General features: G+C 36.3%; 1 protein-coding gene across 2 annotated transcripts in view; it reads left to right on the top strand.

Annotated features, from left to right (window-relative positions):
- Window positions 1–22,340, top strand: part of LOC5568000 (ras-interacting protein RIP3) — an 899,140-nt gene that overhangs the window by 471,972 nt on the left and 404,828 nt on the right. The gene's annotated exons all lie outside the window — the stretch shown is intronic.

Raw genomic sequence — 22,340 nt, forward strand, 5'->3', positions numbered from 1 at the left:
CTAATATTATTAGATATTAAAACCGGGAAGTTTTGATGTTTTTTTGTTTGAGGTGAATCTCTGGAGTAGGATTCCCATAAACCCTCAAAGTGGAATTCAGTTGAATTCCTGGAGCAGGATTCCGATGAATTTCCGGAGCAGTGTTGTGGGGCTAGTTTCAAATGAATCCTTGGCATTATTTCGATTAATCGTTGAATCGGTATTTCGATAAATCCCCTGAGCGAGATCCCGATCAATGCCTGGAGCTGGATTCTGATTCCGATAAAAAATCTTGAAGGTAAATTGAAAAAAAAAATCATTGAAGTCGAGAATGATCTAGCCCTCGACAATTCATGCTGGGTTCTACGAATTTATTGTATCGAAAGATCTCTGCACCAAATTGAAGATTACCGAACAAGGAAACACGAGCAATGACAATTATTCAAATCCAACCATATTTCCATATCCCGGCTCTAAACCCAAGAACAAAGACAAATGTCTCCACCCAAGACTTCAAGATGTCAAAAAACGGGGGCTTCATAAATACAATTCCCCCATTTAGAGCGAGTGCTCCACGAAGACGAAACGTGTAACCAACACGTGTGTCCCTTCCCTGCGGTTCCTACCGGTTACTGTAATAATGCTATGCGGGTACCTCAGATAAATTACACTTCAACCGACTCAACCTCGAAAAATAGCGAACAAACAAAAGTTTCTCAATTTGAATTGAAAAGTTTACGCGATGGCAATCTCTCATGTTGCCTCCCGACTTCCCGACCGTTCCCCGCCTTTCCAAAATGTCGTCTAACCTACACTTGAACGTTGTCGCACAGCGTTCCTTGGAGCTGAGCTCCTACCAAAAGGAGCGTAGACAAACACACATTTCATGCAAAGTAGATCGCAATCTCTCACTTCGTCTCCTCCTCCATCGTCACGAAACCTGACCTGGCCTGCTGATAGTGGAGTGTGACGCGAGGTCGGAGAGCACCAGAACCCGAAGGGGGATGGGGAAGATTTATCACAAATGTCTCCGAATCGTTCCGTTTTCGGTGCGAAGAATGAGATCATACCAGCAACAAGACGACGCGCGACGACAAACGATCCAAAGCGAGCGAAAAATACGTAAACTGCCGAATCATAACGAAAGTGCGTTTCATTGAGATTCTTAGCCGAAGTTGGGAAATAACATCGTGACACAGGGGGGCACGACAGGACGAATTCTCAAACAATGAAGCCTGGTTAGGCTGGTTTTCTGGTGAAACTAATTAGACTGTTACGTGCTCGGGTGTGGTGGTGTGGTCGTGTCGCTAGACCATAGCAAATCCAACATACAGAATTGCACCATGTTTCACAAATTTGCTAAACTTTCAGTTAAACTAACATAAGAAAGTTGAACAATCTCTGCCTCCATTTTTATTTTTGTATTTCGTTTAATATGTATGTAAATACAGGTTGGTAAAAAATGTTACCTAGACAAAAAAAAAACAGAACAAAAAATAAATTTCGATTTAATTTGATTGTTTACACGAATAACTTTTAGATTCAAGAAAAGTTGGTAAATTATCAATGGATTTGAGACACATTTTAGAATTATGTTCTTCTTTTGCACAACTGCGCGTCACTATGCGTTCTCAGAAGAGGCTTAGCAGACTCACATCCAACCCGCCCGGCCGCGAGATTATTGTTCCTCAATAAATGTATGCAACGTTTTCTGACGTCTTTTCGCGCTTCCCTGCTTTGGTTCGACAGCGCGCTGGCTGCTGCATGAGGACGGCGAGGTGCGATGCGAAACGCTCCATCCACCACAATCCTTCAGCAGTCTGCTCGTCGTCGTCATCATCACACAGTGGTCGGGCTCCATACAAAGCGGTGGTCAAAATTACCAACAAATTCTTTAACTTTTATGTCGAAAGAAATATTTCCCCAATGTTAAGATTCAACACTTTTAAGTACACTTAAAAAATGGTTAAATTTATTGCAACAAATTGCTGGTTTTCAAATTAGAGCTTTTTGGAAACTTTCCATATTATTATTGATAACTAGTGGTCCCGGTTAACTTTGTTTTGTCCATCAAGTAGGCTGTTGAAAAACGCTTTGAAACGTCTCGTATGAAATGACACTCCCATTTTTTTGACTTTCCCTTTCAATATCCTGTATTTTTTATATCCCTTTCGGGACGGACCATATTTGAGTGATTATTTCAAAATTTACCTTATAAACTCATCATCTCGTAGAACAAAACTTTCTTTATTTTGGCTATTCTATCAATCTATGAACTTTTTAGGGTCAAATTCAGACCAGCACAATTGTGCTGGTCCGTCCCCAAGGCGGTCGATGTTCGAAAAAAAATATTTTTTTTTTATTTTCTTTTTAAATTGTTCCAGTCATACCTTTTTGAAAAATTTTGGACCCGTATTTTTTATTTCGTCATTAGGGTGGTCTTTCGTGGAATAGGGTGACCCAAAAATTCAGAAATAATTTTGTTTTTTTTTTTATGTTCATTATAATTTAAAAAAAAATACTCTAATTACATGTGATTAATATAGATGATTTTTTTATAAGTGGATCGAAAACAATGTACGAGATATGAAAATACTTCATATTCTCTCTAAGATTCAAAGCATTAGGTGACGATGACGTTTATCGCTTTAATTCAAGAACTAGTCTACGTCATAGAAAAATGGGTAAACATACATGTGTGAGCGACAAGATTGAACTTTAATTAGGTGGTTTCGATGCTTACTGACTTTAAAATGGGTTGCTCAATTTTCACCACCTAATTAAATTTCAATTTTGTCGCTCCCTTGCGACGCCTATGCACCTATTCGTTTCCATCATTTGCTTCTATAGACTCCCTTTACCTTTGAGTCATGACCGATGTAGCCATAAAACAATAATAATTTAAACAACAATCACGGTCGAAACCTTCTCCTATATTTATTTTTTTAGAGACACTTGGACCCTTGCCCGACAGCTTGGACGTTGATTACCAAGACGCATTTTTAAGCGCAAACAATTACCATCAAATTTCTTCTTTTTTATGACGTTACAGAAGCCTACTTCCACAGTTATTAACTGACAGCTCTCTTTGTCAATCGACCAATTTTGCATGTGTATATCGTGTGACAGGTACGATCATACTCTACGCTCAGGGGAGTCGAGAAAATTTCCTTTACGAAAAGATCCTCGACCGGCTGGACTCTAACCTACGACCCTCAGCATGGTCTTGCTGAGTTTACTATTACACTGTTCGACAAAAAAAAAGTCGATCTGAATGCACAGAGACCGGACAACCCGGGCTTGAAAGTATAAAAATAAACAAAAATAATGGCGTTTTCAGAATGTTCGTGTCTGCCCCAGGTCATTTTTAAAATATACTTGAACTTTTTGCATTTTTTATTTAAAAATCTAATCTGATCAATAAACCGACACAGTGTTTTATATTCAGGACAGCGGAATTCATGTGCCATATAATGTTTAAAACGTTAAGTCCAATATGAAGAGTTGTAATAAGATTTGCAGGAAGCCCTCCCCCTTTTTTTGCACCCTCCCCATTTTTAAAGTATCGCAAATGATGGAATATTTGATATACAGGGGGTTGTCAAAATAACTGGGACAGACAAAAATTGGGCCAACTTTGGAATGCTGTAACTTTGACAAAAATTGACCGATTTCAATTCTTTAAGAAGTAATGGACGGGTCAACTAATCTAGTTTTGAGGTGAATCCACGGAGATGAACTATGACCACCGGATACCGGTGATAATCCGGATTTCCGGAAGCATGTCTTATGCAGTAAAATTATGACATGTTTTTAGTAAAGGTCTCGGCTAAAAATTCAAAATTTTACTACACATGGAGATAGAAGATCAAATTCTGAAGCGATTGGTGCGCCAAGTATTAAGATGGATCCAGAAACAACCAAGATATGGCCATTTCCCCGGAATCGGTGCCGGTAGTGGATCCGAATTGGGATCAAACAATTTATTCACTCAAAATATGTCGCGCAATATTGTTTTCTCCCTAGCTTATCATAAAATATCTTATTATAAATTAAAAAAGAGTCTTGTACAGATTTGGCCACTCATGGCGCCGCCAAGTGCCCCGAGGGAACCTTGCATAGGGGACATTTCGATTTTGACACCAAAGCATATTATGCGACGGCTCATTCTTCATGTCTTGTCGTAAATAGGGCAACTGTAGACTCAAAACGGATAGTTGACTACAGTGACTACTTCCGGGACCACCGGATGTTCCAGAGGGAACCTGTAATTAGGGACAATTGAAATTGAACTCCAATACATATCGTGCGATGGTTCATTTTTCATGTCTTGTGCTAAATAGGGCTATTGTAGACCTTAAGTGGATATTTGACTACAGTGGCCACTTTTGTGACCACCGGAATTTCCCGGAGGAACCTGTCATTGGGGACATTTCTGTTCTTACACCAAAACATATCATGCGACGGCTCTTTCTTCATGCCTTGTCGTAAATGAAGTAACTGTAGACTCAAAATGGGAATTTATTTGAATTGGCCACTTTTGGGACCACCGGGTTTCTCCTAGGGAACCTATGATCGGGGACAATTGGAATTGAGCTCCAATACTCATCGTGCAACGGCTCATTCTTCATGTCTAGTCATGAATAGATCAACTTTAGACCGAAAATGGATATTTAACTAGAATGGCCACTTTGGGGAGCTCCTATAGTTCCCTAAGGAACCTATCATTGGGGACATTTCGATTTTGAATTTTCAAAGTTGCACAATCGGTGTGATTTCAAAGGAAAATGTAAAGCTCTGAGTGACGATTCAAATATGACGTCCATTGTTTTTCGGGATTTCCAGACCCCCCCTCTCCCATCTTTCACGCTTTTTGAATACCTATTTTTTAACCTAATACCTAACCACACTTTCATTGACCCCCCCCCTCCTCTAAATGATGAACGTAATTTTTTAATGACCCCTGACCATACTCGTAAGTTTTGTTTTCCTTTTCGTTTCGGTTACATGGGTACTTCTAGCTGTCAACCCTACCATGGAAAGTTTCCTGGTAAGCATTATGTACGATTATGACCTTCGAAGGGAGCATCAAACGAATCAACGGACTAGCATGCAACGCCAAATGGCACAGTTCCTGACAAAAAAAAACGAGCAGAAGCGGGAATTTAGCTCACACTTTTTTGATCGATGCAGCTAGTTACTTTGCAACACTATACACACGGCAATGAAGTCCAGATTTTGTTGTTTTTTATTTATCTTTACCGCCTGAGGCGGAATTCGATTAAGTGCAGATTTTAATTTTTAATATATCAGTCTCAACAATAATCTAGGCTCCAGAACTTCATGCATTGCTTTATAGTTTAGTTGAGTATTTCATTGTACTGCAAAAGCTTAAAGTTTGCCAGTTTAAAACGCATTTCGTAGATCAACATAATATACAATATTTTTGCAAGTAATACCAGCATGGGCTGCATACAACAATAGTACGCCGTTTAAAAGACTCTGCAGTTCAGAAGCAAATAGTAAGTAAAGGTTTTAAGCTCCAGTTGTCCAACTTCATAAATATTATAGCAGATATTTAACCAGCATGCATTGTAGAACACCGAAATGGATTATCGATTCAACATGGTATTGACAGATTATCAAAGCAATGGGACATTCAAATATTACGTCCATTGTTTTTAAGTCTATCTAAATCCTTCTTATGCTCACTATCACGCTTTTTCCCAAGCCCCTAGTACATGCACTGTCACACTTTCGTACATTCCCACTCCCCTAAATGATAGACGTAATTTTTAAACGTTCCCCAAAAATTTTACTGCGTCTTTAAGACAATAAATGTGATTCCAAATCTATTTCAAATATGGACTTATAAAAAAAAGGTTTTATACCAAAGCTATGGTTTTCTGTTACATAGTTTTTGTACGGTACATATTTTTTATGATTCGTATATAATCACTCATTCATGTTCCAATACTATATTATGCACTATTGTGGACATTTGAACCAGATTTAACCACTCAAATCAAAATACTGAAAATGAAAATTGGTAGTCCTCAACGAACATCGACCGGGTAAGGGCCGGCACCAGCACAATTGTGCTGGTCCCACTTTGTCTCTCCAGAAATTTTTGCTGTGTGAATCAATTCACATTTGGTCTTCGCCATTTCAAAGAATGACTCTTTCACTCTCGATTAGTATCCGTGCATACCTAGAAAAAACGAATAGTTGAAAAGTTGCTACAGATAAAACTTTTTCAATTCTTACGATGTTTGTTTACATTTTGTTTACCCTGAGCTGGTGTTTTCTAAACACGATGTAAACAAAAGTTTTTGCGCTTAATTACAAGTATCAATGATAATTCAATAATCGAAATCAAAAAAGTTTGGTGAAACAATGATTTATTGGCTTAAAGAATCATTCAATGTCATGGGTGCCGAACAGCACAATTGTGCTGGTTCGTCCCGAAAGGGATATACACAAAAACGTCGGAACACTTAAGGAATATAACTATGAAAGAATTTTGAAAATCCGATAGCCCGTTCTCAAGCCATTTCGTGACATACAAACACCATTCCATTTTTATTTAAATAGATTATTGGCCATTACTTAGCCGTGTGGTTAGAGTCCGCGGCTATAAAGCAAAGCCATGCTGAAAGTGTCTGGATTCGATTCCCGGTCGGTCCAGGATCTTTTCGTAATGGAAATTTCCTTGACATACCCCCTTGACTATGCGTATGCGAAAATGGCCACTTTGGCAAATAAAGTTTTCAGTTAATAACTCAAAAGAACGCTATGCTGAAAAGCAGGCTCTGTCCCAGTAAGGACGTTAATGCGAGAAGAAGAAGAAGAATATGTTGATCAAATCAAATCGAATACCAACGAAATTTGTGTTTTCAATCAAATTTGTAAGCATTTCTAAAAGTACCATGTACATAAATAACGGTTCAAATAAGTTAAGTAATTTGTGAAACAATTAAAACACCGAACAGGATACACCCGATTCTGTTTTTGCACGGTTTTTTTTTTTACAAAAAAAGTTTCCATACATTTTATTCCGCCAAAACCTTATTTTTGCATGAAAAGTTTTTGAAATTTTGAACTGAAAACTTTTTTTGCAAGGTACGCATCCCCCGTGCAAAAACAGAATCGGGTGTATTAATATTAGATAGTTCTTTGCTTAAGGTAATAAAACAAGTTTTGGCCAAACTTCATTTCCTTTCCGACCATTGTGCTTCAGTGCAGTTGTGGGTTGTGGGGGATCCAACCGTCGTCGTCTTTGCTGTCGCCCGAGGGGAAGTGTTTTTGAGTGTGTAATGAGTGAATAATAAAATCTTGCAAAACCGTATGGTAATGTTGAGACACGGTACTTTGGAAACCAGTTGGAAGATAGCAGCAGCCTGAGCAGCAGAAGTAGCAGTGATGGGACAAGAAGACGATGAGAGGGTTAAGGGCCGGCGCAGGGAAATGACGACTAGTGAGATATTAATGCGAGGAAAAACCTCGAATGGGCACAAAAGTACATGAGCACAGCACAGTACGACGCGACCTACGCATTTCAGCTATATTTATTCGTGTATTTATCTCATATGCATCACATCCCGAGCAGGAACTAATAATTCTTCCATATCTCACAACATAGCTCAAATGGAAATTATTGTGGTTTTGAAAATATTGTTCAAAATAGTTAAAAATATCTCAATGAGGTATAAGACAGCTATTGAGATTTTGAACTACTATTGAAAAAATTTCCTTCTATATGCAAATTCAACATGTTTTATTTAGATATTGCTAAACCTGATCAAATTATCAATTTGGTGTTTGTAGAATATGCATAAGATGTTATTTAAGATGATTTAACCTCTTATGCAGGGCACTTTCATACGTTATTCAGGTGAGTATTGAAAATTATCTGGGATGGTATTCCACAGTAACTTTCTTCTGATCGGGTCTTCTCCGCTTTGTGGGGGTGATATTGGATTGGAATGGGGACGACGCCGGAGGGTTCCGTTCGTGGAGAGTTCGAGGACTTACACTGGATCAACGAAGGCAAAGACGACGACGACGACGACGACACAAGGTGATGGACCTCTTTGAAGAGCGCGAGATAGAGACGGACAGAGATACGCTTTTGGATTTAGGAGTGTCGAGAGTATCGAGCGATCTTGAAGGTGGGTGTGAAAATGCGAAGGGAAAACGAAGGGAGTGAGGGAGGGGACATGAGTTGTTTACTTGTTTACTTACGGTAGGTTATCCTGGTTCCATTCTGTCAGGGGGAGATAAGTTGTTGGCTTGGAATTTTTATTTCTAGAAAATTTGAAATTCTAACGATGCGTTTCTGACAGAGAGAATGCGTGATATAAGTCTAGTTGCTTCAGTCTATCCGGATCATGTTGACTTCAGTGCGTTTGAAAACATTAAATGTTGGATGAAATTTGCTGATATAATAACTTGGGTTCAATGTACAAATTTAGAGAAGATAGTATCCATTTCAAGGACGCAATTCTATTTATAACTCGTTTCTGAATTTGATTGAAATCGGCACATGAATTCAAGAAGTACAACGAAACACATCGATTAATGTTCCCAAGACAATCTCATTAGCATGAAACATTGAACAGTATTACTATTATGTGGGACTCGTTTAACATAACATACCATAACCTGTTTTCTAAATTCTTGGTGAGCTCGTTTTAATCGATTTTTGCTTGATTTAATTTTTAATGTGTTTTTTTCGCACGGAATGCTATCACAAATAAAACTAGTTTTCACAAATAAATATAGTTCTTTCTCGTGACTCTGGTGAGATAGGAAGTTCAAATGTTGGGCAAATTTGTGCAAAAGACCTTTGGTACAGAATTCTGCTGCTAGGTGGTACTAATAATAATTAAATATTGAGCATTTTCAAATGGTTCAAATTTTTGATTCTGATAGTATTGAAGTACAGCCATTCCAAAAACCGATCTAGAGCGGTTCCATTTGAATTCGAATGTCGGTTTACTTTTGTATATTTTGATTTGGCTGAAATTTGGCATATGCTTTCTTTATACCCAAAAATGCCTATTTGCATCATCGGTTCGCCATTTTTACCCTAGCGTTACTTTTGAGAAGGGCCTAAGAAAAAAAGCCTTAACAATTTTCAAAAAATTAATACTCAGAAACTATTTGTCTGATCGGTTTGTTGTCTTCCGCAAAGTTTTAGGTTATTGTTGGAACTATCTGGAAAAAATATACACAGTAAAAAAAAAATTGTAATATTTTTTTATTTCGAAAATAAAGCTTAAAAATCCATTTTCACAAAAATCGTTTTCTTGATTATTTTTTATTTTTTTATATTTTAAAGTAGACAAAAAATTGAGTCTTTTGCACAGTGGGTCAAGATGGAGAAATCATGGACAAAAAAGTTATGATTTTTTGAGAAAAGGTGAATTTTTGAAAATGGTCATAATAAACTTTTTAAATATTTTTCAACTCGATTTTATGAAAGTACGCAAAATTTACAACAAAAAAGGTATACGGAAAAATCAGGCTAACTTTTACCGTTTTAAAGATACAGGTATGTTCCGTTCCTATCACGTTCCGATTTTGTCACGCTCCGATTTTGTCACGTTCTGATTTCGTCAACAAATTATTCCGTTTTTATCAACACACAAAAATTGATATTTTTTTTAAATTTTCAAAATGTTTCGAATATAAACTAAATACATATTTTGAAGCAATTGAAATGCTTTTTAATAGCTTTAGAATTGAATTTTCGACATTTTGTTAATATTGAACATCTACAATATATGGTAGATGCCAAGTCATGTATGATTCAATAAGGTTTGACTCCTTCATATGCAATTATTTAATTGGACTTTTCAAACTTAGCATGGTCTGTTGGACAAGATTGGCCCATGCTTCAACAATCGAGAGTTGTTCTGGCCATTTCTGGGTTTATTTTTTTTTTGCAAAACTTTCGCAACATAACTCCACATTTAATCATCAATCGGATGTGACCAAAAATGCAAAAAATGTACCTTGTCAAAAAAGCTCTCAGTTGATAACTGCGGAAGTGTTTTTTTAAGAACACTAAGTTGGGAAGAAGGCTCTTTCTCAGTTGGGATGTAATGCCATAAAGAAGCAGCAGAAGGATGAGGATGAACTGTAGAAACAGAAGTTGTTTCTTTTTTAATCTTTCTTTGAAAAAAAAAACACAATGATCAGCTTGCCCCACTTCCACGTAGCTGTTTTTACATGGCATACCTTGTAATGCAAAGGAAATTTATGTGATTATCGTTTTAATATTCTATATTACATTTATTGAAATTCTATTTAAGAAAATTAAAACTATCAATGATTTATTACGATAGGAGTCTGCAATCAATTTTCATTACGAACCTATAAGAATGAACAATCTGAATGCTCTTTACAGCTCCTAAAAATCAACACTGTACATTTTTATGATGAAAATGTGTATTATCCTGACAAAACTGCTATTTTCATTTCAAATTTGTAAAACATTTTGTCTAAGAAAATTATTCCGTTTTTGTCACGGTTCCGTTTTTGTCAACTGAAAATCGCCGATCGTGTTGATAAAAACGGAACATACTTGTATCGAAAATACAGCTTAAAAATCAATTTTCTCAAAAATCGTATTTTTGATTTTTTTTTATTTTTTTATATGTTGAAGTAGACAAAAAATGAAGTCTTTTGCACAGTGGGTCAAGATGGAGAAATCATGGACAAAAAAGTTATGATTTAAAAAAAAAAGGTGAATTTGTTGAAAATGGTCATAACAAACTTTTCAAATGTTTCGGTAGCAATTAGCAAAATTTTCTCATATACCTTTTTTGTTGAAAATTTTGCGTACTTTCATAAAATCGGGTCGAAAAGCATTCAAAAAGTTTATTTAGACCATATTGAAAAATCAACCTTTTTTAAAAAAATCGTAACTATTTTGTCCATGATTTCTCCATCTTGACCCACTGTGCAAAAGACTTCATTTTTTGTCTACTTCAACGTATAAAAAAAAATTTATATTTTTTTGAAAATTATTAAGGATTTTTTTCTTAGGCCCTTCTCAAAAGTAAGGCTAGAGTCAAAATGGCGAGCCGATGATGCAAAAAGGCATTTTTGGGCATAAAGAAAGCATGTGCAAAATTTCATCCAAATCAAAAAATATAAAAATGAAATTTGGGAAAAAAGTCGTCATTTTCTTTGGAACCGCTCTCTAGTGGGTCACCGAATTCCTTGAAAATTTGCTATTTTGTTGCTTATCCGAAATAAGGATACAAGTATTTCTGGATTTTTTGACAAGGGGGACCATTTCCAAACTAGAGTGACCAGAAAATCGCAATTTTGAATTTTTTTTTTAAATTTTACAGTAATACCTCGATATAACGTAACCTCTTTATAACGTAACTCGATATAACGTAATTTTTACCTCGATATAACGTAACTTTTTTTAGCACCCATTTATTTTTCAATTTTTTAATAAAAACATGATTTATGAGCTAGAATAAACATTTTTCAAGTTTCAAACACCAACCAATAATAAATCAAAGCAATGCAAGCGCTTAAACGTTTAATACAGTCATAATATCGAGTGAGCTATAAGCTCAATGTTAAGAACAACATTTTGTCATTGCTGAACATATGCTTACATCATTCTTCTTTATTTTTACTGCATTTACGCTCGAACTGGATCCAAGTCTGCTACTCACTTCAATTTTCTACGAAAACTTTTATGATTTTTTATTTAGACTTTGCAGTCAAAAAGACACATCAAACTCAGATTACACTTGAGTGTCGCCGGGTCACTTTGCTCAATATAAACTTAACGGATTCCCGTCTTAAGAATTAATTGAGGAATTTCTTCAGAATGTTCTCATTGAATTTCAACAAAAAATGGTTCAAATATTCCTCCAGGAATTTCTCCAGAATATGTCTAAGGAATTCCAGATTCTAGGCATTTTAAATTCAATGATTGTGAATTTCTCCAATAGTTTTTTTTTAATATATCTTTGAATTTTACTGTACCTTTCATCAAAAATTACACCAAGTTATTTTTCTATAGATTGTTTTTATTACAAAAATATAATCAGGAATTCAATCAAAAACTGAGCCAGTTCCCTAGTTACTCCAGAGAATTCTCCTAGAATACTGCCGATAATTCCACCACGTATTCATTCAGAAACTTTTCCATTGAAAACCCCTCAAGGATAGTTCTTGTTTTTATTGGAGCGTTCTTTGGTTCTAGTGACTTCTTCATGAATTCTGAAAAAAAAAATCATGAGTTCTTGGGACATTCATTCTAAAATTCGGTCAAGAAATTACCAAAGAATTTATTTTAAGAATTTTAGAACAAGCTCCTAATAGCAAAATTATTGAATTTCCATAATTGCCTGCTAAAAATGTTCATGGACTGCTCCACATTAGTTTGTTTAAAGGTTTCTGAAAGATCTCATTTATGAATTTATTTCAGAGATTCTCCGAGTATTCAAGGATTCCTTCAAAGATTTTTCATGAAAATAAAATCTCTTAGGATTACTGTAATAGAGACGTAAAAATAAAAAAAACGAAAATGAAAAGAAAAATATAAAAAAATAGACACGGAAAAAATCGAACAACTATGTAGGAAAGACTGAAAATGCCTGCTAGGTCAATAATATCAATTCAAGACCCATTCTTCGTCAAAAAAATACATATTGAACGAAATTAAGAAAAAAAAAATTTGCTTCGATATAACGTAACCTCGATATAACGTAACGAAAATAAAAATCGAGTTACGTTATATCGAGGTATTACTGTATAACTTTTTACCCACTTGACCGATTTTCAATTTTCTTTGACGAAATGAAAGCTAAAAATTTCGACTTTTCAAGAAAAATATAAAATTTCACGAAAATTGTTTTTTACATGAAAAAAACATCCGTTTTTTGTATTTTGAAGGCCTCGGAACAAAGGGGCTATTGCTGTTCTCATTTTTTTCGTAAAAGTTCAGAAAATTTTACGTTTACTGTCAAATTTTCAGCGATGTATATTTTTTAGTTTTTGAGATATATATTTTTGAAAATAAAAAATCAGACATTTTTCATTAGCACACACTGTAGGTCTCAGCGCATTAGATTTTTTAATTTTTAAAAAATCATAACTTTTGAACAGCTCAACCGATTTCCAATCCTTTTTTATAAAGTAGGAAAGCTTGAGATTTCAACTTTTTAGAAAAAATATAAAACTCTGAAACTGAAATCGAATTGATATCGAATCTAAATCCATTTGATATCTATTTTCCGTGACGTAAATTATGTCACGGAAATAGAACGCAGCACATTTTTTTTTCAACCACTATCAAAGAGTCGATTCTGAAGAAAACACCATACAAAGGTCAAGAGAAACGTCTTGTCCAGGTGATTTTTTCCTGCTTCTGTTACGTGATCGGTGTGATGCCTGCTTTCCGCAGGCTTCCTTTCTAATGCAGGAGAAAATTCCATACAAAAGTGTGGAATATTTTCTTCCAAGCTGACATTTATGAGCGATTGTCGTCCTTTCTTCGAAAGAGTTCAGAACTTATTCCCGGGTGGATTCCTTCGTGGCTTTGAGCCTCTTATTGTGTCTGATTGACGCCACTGAAGAAAAACTTCCACTTTGCGTGGAGGCGGATGAAGTCGAATCATCATTCGTCAGAGCAAAAAGCCAGATTCCACTTTCACCCAGGAAATAAATCTTCGCATTAACCGGCGGGAATTAGTATTGTGGGATTGTTGATAAAAACCCAACCGAATGATAACGACCCAAATAATAACCCCCGGGAGAGCACTTCTCGAGTGAGGCTTTAGGACATTTCGTCGAATGACATTTGGTCGAATGACGTTTGGTCGAATGACATTTGGTCGAAAGTACATTTGGTCGAAAGGACATTTGGTCGAATGGACATTTGGTCGAATTGCTTTGGAAATTTATTTTGGTCGAATGACATTTAGTTGAACGTAAATTTGGTTGAAGGCATATTTTAAAATGGTTTATTGAAAGATCACTTCGTAAAATTGATTATTGTTTTCTAAGATTTGCTTGGTAAGATTACGTATTCTTTTGAATAATCTGAATCATTGACTGTTGTTGAATAACAATGGGGCATTTTATGTAGTCTTGTTTTTAAATTTCATACATTTTTTTTTGTAAATTGAAATTATGTCAAAATCTAAGATTTCGATTATTATTGAAATAAACTTTTAAGGAGTAGATTTTTTGTACATTGACTGAAATATTTAGCTCTTGTGAATTTATTATTCTTTGAAAATATCATCATTCTTTGAAAAACTGCTTAACAAGTTATTGTATTATTCAAAGATGTGAACGTATAGTTTTTATTAATTTTATTATTCTTTTGTAATGTCATCGCTCTTCGTATGAACTGCTGACCATCATCTGATGGAAGCATTCGGAGAGAGTGCTCGGGATTTTGAATCTTACGAACGCAGGTAAGATTTTTTTAATGTAAAAATCAGAATTAAAACGGTAGGAAAATTTTGCTTTAAGGAAAATTTTATGGCGAAATGAATGTTAGGTGTCGGTAATTCTGCTCATGGCTAATTGGTTTATTGTGACTTCCAGCTTAAAAAAAAAATCTTAAGCAAATACATGGCTTTGCTGACAGTATTGTTTCAGTATTTATGTTTGCAGTAGAAGCTTTGAACTATGAAAAAAAATTGTGTTGATTCTATGTATCGGGCAAGGGAAGACGAGTTGGCCGTAGCGACAAAAGTTGACTTGCTTCCATTTAAAATCAGCTTATCTCGAATCGCAGAACATGCCTGAATGAAAAAGCAGCATGAAACGTCAAAAACGCAAGAGGTTGATCAATATGTTGAGGGAGCGTCCATCAAATTGAACAACAAAATTTTGATAATCGCATATAGATTGTTGGTAAAATAGCTGATACTATTTTTTAATAATGAATCACACTTGTATTAACGACAAAATGCTACTCTCGACGATAGTCAGACTAAACGTAACACTTCGTTTCCATACTAATTAGATTCGACCACTATCCATTCCATGAAATGTCGGTTCGACCAAATCTCATATGCTTTCTGTTGCAAATAAACCTTTTCGACCAAATGTCCATTCGACGAAATGTCCGTTCGACCAAATGTACTTTCGACCAAATGTCATTCGACTAAATGTCATTCGACCAAATGTCTTTCGACGAAATGTCATACATTCCTCGAGTGACGTTTTTTTCTACGTTACGGGTCGACAAAAACGAGTCGGTCACACGTAAGACCCACTGACTCTTCACAGAGGACCAGGTTTATTGAAAAGCTAGCAAAAACATATGAGAATTTAATATGAAAATCTATTTTCTTCAACTTTGGATTCCAAATGAAAATATTAATAAAATCTTAAATTTTTCTTAAAGACTACTTCATCAGAACCATAACTCATTGTAATTTAATTTTTAGCAGAAGTTTGTCCGTTCGATAACTCGTTCTTTACTTAAATTTAGTATTCCCAGATAAAAAAATTGATTGAACTGACACTGACTTCATTGAATTGACAACTTTGATTTTAGATATACCTAATAAACAAGGACAGCTTCTCAATACCGTATAAATCACTATCGCCAGTCCCCACGGAGATATCTTGCCAAACCTCTTTTAAATCGAACGACTCGATTAGAGAAGAATACTTTTGTCTGCGCTGGCCTAAATATACGTTTTAAAAAAGTTTGGAGCCTAAAATGTATAAAAAACAACAAATTTTGAAAAAAGAAAAAAAAGTTGTTTATGCCTAAAATAGGGTTTACAACCCCAAAACATCTTCAACAAACCTTTCAAACCTAGGCCACTGTGCAGTTAGCAATATAATGAAGTCTTGTGTGTTGGACGAATGGTCGGAGAGGATAAGGCAGCATGACTAATGGTTCGATTTCCGTGATCGCGACCGCATGCCCGTGAGTATTCGCGCAAAAACCGCGTGGGAGCCCCTTTTCCAGCCCCCCACCCCTTTCCCATACTGAATGCTGAACCGTACCCAGTGCAGAGATGTCTCATAACAATCAATCAGCCTTAACGGGAGGGCGCGAGAGGTTCTTTAGGCCATTTTGAGGCTTTGGCAGTAGGGTGGACCATAATCATCGAAAAGCAAAAAAAAATGTTTTTCTTTTTTCAAACCTCCAGATTTTACTTTTATAGTTTGAACGGATCCAAGCAAATCAAGCAAATGTAGATAAATGATCGAATGTCCATGTCGGAATCTAAACCTGTTCATTGGCAAAAATTGAATTTTCGTTGATGTGAATAATCATCCTGATTGAAATATTTTTTTCAAAAAGTTTACAGCAAAATGATAGGAAGATAGCTAGAAGCTTCGGCAGGATTTCTATCCGGTTTTAAAATTGGTACAATCTTGGCATTATTTCGTTTGTCAGAGAGGATATTTGTTAAACATATCAACCAAGAATAATAAGCTACCCCTGGAAGTTTCTTGATGAGGATGCAAGGGCCTCCGTATTTTTTATTCTTTCAAATTAGTCCTCCAGGTTTTGTCGTAAATGTTTTCTTAGCTGGAAATGCTTGCGAAACCCTGTGTAACTTGATTTTTAACTGGACTTGTGAGTCCTAAATTAAAATTGTGGGCGTCGACCTTCTGTCCTTTCGACCTTTTGTCATAGATTCCTTTCAAACTGCATAAAAAGGTTTTTTTGCTTTTTTGCAATTAGTAATAATTTGTTTTTTACTTTCAGTGCTGGAATTGGCTTCTGATCGTTTTTTGATTGTTGTTTCTTAATTGACAGAAACGTTTTTCAACCTCATTTTGCAGATTCTGTCATATAAATTTGAAAGCTGAAACGTGAAAGCGTTCACGGCAGTATCTGTGGATCCAAATGAACTAACTTCGGTGGTGCAAATTATTTTTTTTTTTAATTTTGACGATTATGAGCCACTCTACTACACAGTCAGTCGGGTCTGTTCCGTGTGTTACGAGATTACTCAATCAGAACTCTCCGGGCTTAGAGCCCCGATGATGGTGGGTCTTCATTGTTATCGACGACAAACTCGACGTGTGTTGTGCCACATTTTATGTATTAAGGCGAGTAGGAGGCGATCTCGTTGTAATGCGCTCTCGCAGTGATCGTTGTTGATCGCGCCGAGAGAATCTCAGACATTCATTATCATTACTTGCCGGGCTTCGAGGGGTACGATCGGCTCTATTGCCTCCATATAGCGAAAAAGTACCCCCAGGCCTTTGGTAAGGCGAGTGAGTGATCGCGCGTGTGGGACGCGCGTTGTTCCATTTCTGGCGATATGATCGATATGGAATGACGATGACGACGAGAGTTATTATTATATGTATGACTGTCTTCTTGCACAAGCGTCTTGCGTTCGTCTCCGTGAGCCAATAGATAATACGGCGAACGCAGGCTAGGTTGCTTTGCTACATGGTGCGACAAGATTGATCTTGCTTTTGAATACGAGATATCGCGATGAGGAGTTGTGGCGTAGGAGTGGCGACACCCTGTTCAATAGACGATGATTCGATGTGAAGCAATTTTTTTAGTACTTTTGTGGGGCGGTAAACGCCTGATAGCTCAGTAATAGATGACGTAGTATTGAATGATCCTGGAACTCATCAACGAGTTGGTTTTATTCAAAAACGGCTTAATTGATTGAAAGTGTTTAGAGAATCATATATTATAAGTATAATCCGAGTCGAATTTGACCATTGGACATCTGGTTACGGAGATATTCCAAAATTTTTGGTGGGCCAACGCCACGACAAATGTAGATAACTCTGGCTACAGATTTTTCCTCATGTTTGGTTATTTGCTTTCCAAAACAATACTTTGACGAGAGTCTGTTTTACCAAAAAAATGAAGTAAATTGGTGCAACCGTTTTTGAGTAAAGAGCTTTTGTGTTCCTGGTACCAAACTAGCCGTGCAAAGATTTTTTTTAAATGTCAAATAATTTTTTTTTTTTTTGTAATTTTCCAACTTTTTGGAGGCAACTTAAATGATTTGTATGAATTATTTTAGCGAAGCTAACCTTATATAGACCATATTTTACATTTTTTGATAAATCAAAGTAATTTTATATTTTGATTTTATGCTCAAAATCGACACGAATTCCAAAAAAAATAAGAGTGTTCTGATAATTTGTGGAAAAAAATTGTACAAAAATATGAGAAAAAAATATATGTAAAAATGGAGCTGCCGTCAAAAGGGTTAACATCATGCAAAACGACGAAAACATTGTAACGTTTGCTTCTCTCTATATCAGGAACCATCAGTTCAGTCAGGTAAGGCACCCGTCTCTCTAACAGATAGCGACAGCTGCCTCACACTGATGGAGGTATTCGTTGAACACAAGGCAAGATTAAGTATATTCTCGTTACGACGAGCGGTATACAGTTTTCAATTTGCTTGGCTGTCGTCTTTGGTCAAATACCCTCGCCCCTTCGGTACGGTTCCCCGTTCTTGAAAAAATATGTGTGACAGTTTTTGTTCGGGTCGCGACAAACAGCCGTCATGTCACTTGAGAGTGAGATACAGCTAATTTCGGGTCCAGAGACCGTTTCCACTGAGGAGATGATGTTCCCGTTTTAATTATTTTTATGGAATACTTTGTTGTTCCCTGATAGGTGATTATACTTGAATGGTAAATGTCATACAACCGATCCGTTGAAGGATAGGGCACTGATGGATATCTGTCGTCTGCAACTGTCAAAGTGGGAAAATGAGCATGGCTATCATTAGAGCATCCATCCATCCAGCCACGAACAAATATCTATTTAATATTATTAACTATATCAAAATTTCGAAAAATAAAATGTGCGGAGTTATTTTTTTTATATTCGATTTCGATTCGATTTCGATTCGATTTCGATTCGATTTCGATTAGATTTCGATTCGATTTCGATTCGATTTCGATTCGATTTCGATTCGATTTCGATTCGATTTCGATTCGATTTCGATTCGATTTCGATTCGATTTCGATTCGATTTCGATTCGATTTCGATTCGATTTCGATTCGATTCGATTTCGATTCGATTTCGATTCGATTTCGATTCGATTTCGATTCGATTTCGATTCGATTTCGATTCGATTTCGATTCGATTTCGATTCGATTTCGATTCGATTTCGATTCGATTCGATTTCGATTCGATTTCGATTCGATTTCGATTCGATTTCGATTCGATTTCGATTCGATTTCGATTCGATTTCGATTCGATTTCGATTCGATTTCGATTCGATTTCGATTCGATTTCGATTCGATTTCGATTCGATTTCGATTCGATTTCGATTCGATTTCGATTCGATTTCGATTCGATTCGATTTCGATTCGATTTCGATTCGATTTCGATTCGATTTCGATTCGATTTCGATTCGATTTCGATTCGATTTCGATTCGATTTCGATTCGATTTCGATTCGATTTCGATTCGATTTCGATTCGATTTCGATTCGATTTCGATTCGATTTCGATTCGATTTCGATTCGATTTCGATTCGATTTCGATTCGATTTCGATTCGATTTCGATTCGATTTCGATTCGATTTCGATTCGATTTCGATTCGATTTCGATTCGATTTCGATTCGATTTCGATTCGATTTCGATTCGATTTCGATTCGATTTCGATTCGATTTCGATTCGATTTCGATTCGATTTCGATTCGATTTCGATTCGATTTCGATTCGATTTCGATTCGATTTCGATTCGATTTCGATTCGATTTCGATTCGATTTCGATTCGATTTCGATTCGATTTCGATTCGATTTCGATTCGATTTCGATTCGATTTCGATTCGATTTCGATTCGATTTCGATTCGATTTCGATTCGATTTCGATTCGATTTCGATTCGATTTCGATTCGATTTCGATTCGATTTCGATTCGATTTCGATTCGATTTCGATTCGATTTCGATTCGATTTCGATTCGATTTCGATTCGATTTCGATTCGATTTCGATTCGATTTCGATTCGATTTCGATTCGATTTCGATTCGATTTCGATTCGATTTCGATTCGATTTCGATTCGATTTCGATTCGATTTCGATTCGATTTCGATTCGATTTCGATTCGATTTCGATTCGATTTCGATTCGATTTCGATTCGATTTCGATTCGATTTCGATTCGATTTCGATTCGATTCGATTCGATTCGATTCGATTTCGATTCGATTTCGATTCGATTTCGATTCGATTTCGATTCGATTTCGATTCGATTTCGATTCGATTTCGATTCGATTTCGATTCGATTTCGATTCGATTTCGATTCGATTTCGATTCGATTTCGATTCGATTTCGATTCGATTTCGATTCGATTTCGATTCGATTTCGATTCGATTTCGATTCGATTTCGATTCGATTTCGATTCGATTTCGATTCGATTTCGATTCGATTTCGATTCGATTTCGATTCGATTTCGATTCGATTTCGATTCGATTTCGATTCGATTTCGATTCGATTTCGATTCGATTTCGATTCGATTTCGATTCGATTTCGATTCGATTTCGATTCGATTCGATCGATTCGATTTCGATTCGATTTCGATTCGATTTCGATTCGATTTCGATTCGATTTCGATTCGATTTCGATTCGATTTCGATTCGATTTCGATTCGATTTCGATTCGATTTCGATTCGATTTCGATTCGATTTCGATTCGATTTCGATTCGATTTCGATTCGATTTCGATTCGATTTCGATTCGATTTCGATTCGATTTCGATTCGATTTCGATTCGATTTCGATTCGATTTCGATTCGATTTCGATTCGATTTCGATTCGATTTCGATTCGATTTCGATTCGATTTCGATTCGATTTCGATTCGATTTCGATTCGATTTCGATTCGATTTCGATTCGATTTCGATTCGATTTCGATTCGATTTCGATTCGATTTCGATTCGATTTCGATTCGATTTCGATTCGATTTCGATTCGATTTCGATTCGATTTCGATTCGATTTCGATTCGATTTCGATTCGATTTCGATTCGATTTCGATTCGATTTCGATTCGATTTCGATTCGATTCGATTCGATTTCGATTCGATTTCGATTCGATTTCGATTCGATTTCGATTCGATTTCGATTCGATTTCGATTCGATTTCGATTCGATTTCGATTCGATTTCGATTCGATTTCGATTCGATTTCGATTCGATTTCGATTCGATTTCGATTCGATTTCGATTCGATTTCGATTCGATTTCGATTCGATTTCGATTCGATTTCGATTCGATTTCGATTCGATTTCGATTCGATTTCGATTCGATTTCGATTCGATTTCGATTCGATTTCGATTCGATTTCGATTCGATTTCGATTCGATTTCGATTCGATTTCGATTCGATTTCGATTCGATTTCGATTCGATTTCGATTCGATTTCGATTCGATTTCGATTCGATTTCGATTCGATTTCGATTCGATTTCGATTCGATTTCGATTCGATTTCGATTCGATTTCGATTCGATTTCGATTCGATTTCGATTCGATTTCGATTCGATTTCGATTCGATTTCGATTCGATTTCGATTCGATTTCGATTCGATTTCGATCAAACTTGTATTTTCTTTCTTTTTTATTTGTCGTCTTCTTATCATCTTCATGTCATCTTCTGGTCGTCTTCTTGTCTTCTTCTGGCTTTTTTTTGCCTTCTTCTTGCCTTTTTTGCGTTGCATTTTTTGTCGTCTTCTTGTCGTTTTCTCGTCGTCTTGATTGACTTTGAATTAGATTAGAATTCATTTTGGATAGACCTTCATTCTTGCAGTGCTGGAAAAGATCGCATCACGAAGCAGCTCACGAGTGCATACCAACGTATAACAAAGATCACCGACTCGCGAACTGGCTAGGTGTGAGTAAGTCCGCACCCGCCTGCTCGGGAGTACATGTCAAAAAAAAGCAGCAACAAGCTCGGGAACGTTTACGTAACCGTAACCGAGCAAGTTGTGATTTATTATGGTTCTGACAGACAAATTAATAGCATAACCATCAAGTTGACAGTAAACTACTAGTTTGTAGTCAAAAACCCTTGGAAACCATAAATTTTGGAGGAGAAGCAGCTTTTTTCCCAAAAACACAATTCGACTCCGAACAGCTCCGAACACGTTCGCGAATCACTTTTAGCTTCGGTTACTCGGGAGCACGACGGATGCGAGTAAACCAGCGCTCTGACGCTCGGGAGCGTTTGGTTTTGTTTTTGTTCCAGTTCAGCAGAAATGCTCGCAACTTTCCATCACTGCATTCTTGTACTTCTGGAGTGAATTAGAAAGTATCCTGTTGTTACTTAGCTTAACGAGTATGATCCATCATCCAATCTAGCAACCAATAACAACCAATCTAGTCCAAAAACAGAGTATACAAATTGGCTCCAAGGACCCGG

Source organism: Aedes aegypti, chromosome 2 (genome assembly GCF_002204515.2).
Source record: "Aedes aegypti strain LVP_AGWG chromosome 2, AaegL5.0 Primary Assembly, whole genome shotgun sequence".
Lineage (NCBI taxonomy): Eukaryota > Metazoa > Arthropoda > Insecta > Diptera > Culicidae > Aedes > Aedes aegypti.